General features: G+C 31.3%; 1 pseudogene across 1 annotated transcript; it reads right to left on the reverse strand.

Moving 5' to 3' along the window:
• Positions 1-430: 430 nt before the first annotated feature.
• LOC146929887 (E3 ubiquitin-protein ligase PUB24 pseudogene) lies at positions 431-2,021 on the reverse strand (annotated as a pseudogene). The gene has a single exon (XR_015006187.1). The product of XR_015006187.1 is annotated as an E3 ubiquitin-protein ligase PUB24 pseudogene (transcript).
• Positions 2,022-3,830: the final 1,809 nt, after the last annotated feature.

The raw sequence follows: 3,830 nt of genomic DNA on the forward strand, positions 1-3,830 counted from the left end.
CTTATAACACATTTACCATGATAAGTTATTATGTATAAGATTACATAAGCTATTTTACGGAAAATGGTGAAATAAAGTAAAATGTTTTTGTATGTGCTATAAAATGTTTTCAAAAGCTATCTTGGAGAACTTATGAAAATAAGTTGAAAAAAGCTTATGAAAAATGTCATAAGCTTTTTTTAAAAAGTTCTCTCAAAGTCTCACAAAATTTATGTCAGAAGATAAACTCAAATAAGACAATCCAAACATACCCTAAGTACCAAATTTGAACTTCTACTTTGAAAGATATATAGGTACAGAACGAGCTTTCCTTTCTTCAAAATACAATTTGATTTATCAATTCAAATTAAAAATGATCAAGTACTCTTACATTGAAGGCTTTTTTGTTTTCTATCGATAAAGAATGTACACATTAAATGGTAGATACGTCTTTGCACAATATATACTTAGTTATATAACTTATATTTGATCACCTTTGGTGCCTTGTTAACAAGTACAATTGTATGCATGGAGAATTATTCCAAGTAGTGGAGTGTAACCTAAGTATGTCTCTTGCTTTCTCTTTCAAATAAGAAGCACAATCAGCTTGCATTACCATGCAAAGTTTGGAAACCGCTCCAACTTGCAACATCTCTAAAACAAACTCTTTCGACGTTGAATTCTTCGCAATCACTGAAAGTACTTGAATTGCTAGGTCATCGGTTGTGGCTGAAACCCTCAAAATCCTCTTCGAAATCATCGCTATGCCCGCTCCATGCCTCATGAATTGTTCTCTTCCATCCGCGCACGAACACAAATGTGCCAAAAGATTGAACACGAGCTCTGTCACATTCTTCTCCGGTTTTTCAAGCTCAAGTTCAATGAGTTCGGTTATTCCACCCGCTTCCACGATCTTTGTTCGGTTTCTACCCAACGGGCACGTCTCTATAAGCACATATAACGCTGATTTAATAGCTTGTTTGGAGTATAATCCTCTCTTTCTAAGTACTCTAACCATTGTTACAAAGAATTCAATGTTTAAATTTCCTAAAAGGTTTGAATCCACAACATCAATTGTCAACTTTAATAATGGCATAACTTCATTTACCATCTCAAAATTGTTGGTATCAATGTAAATTTTCAAAATCCAAGTCAACGAGTTGATGAAATCCATGTTTTTTCCAACCAAAGGCTTCATCATGTTGTTGATCATTGCTTCATTCCACAAAAGACGAATAATTTTCAAACCTTCTTCTAAACCATTGGTATTTCCTTCTTTGAATTTCTTTTTAATCACCATAACCATAGCCTTTGTTACACCTACTTCAACCATGCATATTCTATTTCTCTCACTTTGTTTAGCAAGTTCAAGAATCTTCTCCATTGATGCTTGAAAGCGATTAGGAATCTCAAGATTCTTGACAAGTTTTTGAAGATGGATTCTATTGAGAGGAGATTTTGGAGATTGAACTTGATTATCAACCACCTTGGATTCATTTGATAAAATCCATGCTCTGATTAGCCTTTGAAGTGTGTGATTTGGAGTCAAATACTCTGAACTTCTTGGTAGTGATTGATTTGTTACCGGACACACACAAATTTTGGCTTTCATTAACCATTTTTCAATGCTTTTTCTGTCGTATGTTATGCCTGTCACTGTTGTCACAGGTTCTTCCATGATTTGAAATGAAATTGGACATACAAAATATGGAGGAATTTCAATTTCAGCCATAATATTGTATAAAATAAATGCTATAGTTTTTCTACAAATGAGGTAGTGTTTAATGAAGAGAATGAAAAAGAAGAAGAAGAAGAAGAAGAGAAGAAGAAAATGAATTATGCTTTGTTTTGGTAAGAGAATGCGGCTTGATAAATCTTAAGGTCTTCAAGAGATGATTATATATAGTAAGCAATAAGGAAGGAACATTTCTAGAAAGCTCATGATGGGTGTTTAAAACTTAGAGCAAATTTTCCTATGATTTTATTGGTCATAGATGCATACTAATATTTCATATGAATGGAAAAAGTTAATGAGTATTTTAGGGACACTCTTCAATGTTTTTAAATGATAACTTTATATAGAAATTATAATCAGTATATCAAAGATTGAAATATTTAATTTTTTTTATAAAGTAATTTCTTATTTTAAATTTTTTAAAGGCTACCGGGAGACATTCATTAACAAGACCTCGATGAATTTACTAATATTTCATAATTTGTCGACATAGGACTTGGGTGGGTGGTCAAAGCTTGTAGTTTGTAGCAATGACTTGAAGTTATACATAATTGTCGATTTTGACTTTTAGATGCAAGAATGAATTTTTCCAAGTGTGCATCGTGCTTGCTACGTGCCTTACTTTTGTTGGTCATTTGTCTACTTGGACGTTTGATTAGTGCTGATTTTTTTATTATAGTGTTTTCAAACCTTAATTGAGAGGAACTTTTCAACCGACGTGCCAGCGGTGGCTAATTAGATGAGGCTAAAATCGAATTAAAATGGATTAATTTAAGTTTTGGTTTAATTAGTGTTCATCATTTTTATTTATTACTCCCTCAAAAAAAAAATCATTTTTATTTATTACTATTGGCTAACTAATGACTAACACTACTTTAATAGAAAGACCTCATTGTCCCCTGAGTTTAGCTTATTTGAAAGGGACATTGCATAATATATTTAGTAGTCGAGATATGAATCTCAAACACTCCACTTCTCTATATTTAAAATGTGAGCTCCAACCACTTAACTATTTGACTAAAAAAAAATCTCATTGAAAAAATAAAATACTTTATGGACTTGATTATAACTTTTTTAATTTAGGGATTTCATTAAAATTCTCGAACAATTTAGAAAGAAGCATAGTAATTAAACCTTAAGGGTGTGTTTGGATCACCAAAGAAAGTAAGAGGAAAGATTGCAAGAGGAAAGATTGTTAAAGGAAAGAAAGTATGAGGAAAGTGAATGGAAAGTGAGATGATTTGTTAGGTTGTTTGATTATAGTGAAAGTGAATAGAAAGTGAAAGGAAAGAAAGATATATATTTAGTAAATGACATAAATATCCCTATGATATAATGAGTTGTATTTAATATTTATTTAATATAATAATATGTTTATATTTACATGCTAATAAATGAAAATCGATATGTTAATATATGAATATTTTTACCGGTAGCTAGAATTAGCTATAATATGTGCTACCATCTCCATTTAAAAAAAAAAAAGTTGTTATATTACAATAATCCTAGTGCATCGAACTATTCATAATAACAAGGGTTATATCTGCCATTTCACTAAAAAATCTCAATCTGTGCCCTTTCTTCCCGTATATGAGAGGAAACAAATATGGGTGTGGACCCCACAAAAAGTGAACTTTCCTAACCTTTATATATGAGATCCAAACGACGGAAAGACACATCACAGAAAACTTTGATTCCTCAAGCCTCTCTTTCCCTATCCTTTCATAGGTTCCAAACAGACCCTAAGGGTGTGTTTGGTTAGGCTAGAAACATGAAGGAAAGATTGAAGTAGGAAAGAAGACACGGATTTCAACATCTTTCCTCCGTTTGGAATAACATAAAATGGACAAGAGGATGGAAAGTTTGGGTGGGACCCACGTCAAATATGTTTTCACGCATCATAGGACAGAAAGTGTGAAGATTGCTACTTTTTGAATGAAAAAGACCATAATACCTATCACATTTTTATTTTATTATAAATAAATAAACAACAATTAGTACTTTATTTATAATTTTAAAATTTAAGAGAAATTAACTACTAAATTATATTAAAATATGGTCATTAATGTGTTATCAACCAATCTTGAGCTATTTTATATTTGAGTATTTATGTAAT

Source organism: Medicago sativa, chromosome 4, assembly GCF_051527215.1.
Source record: "Medicago sativa cultivar Bolivia chromosome 4, Bolivia_mono, whole genome shotgun sequence".
NCBI lineage: Eukaryota > Viridiplantae > Streptophyta > Magnoliopsida > Fabales > Fabaceae > Medicago > Medicago sativa.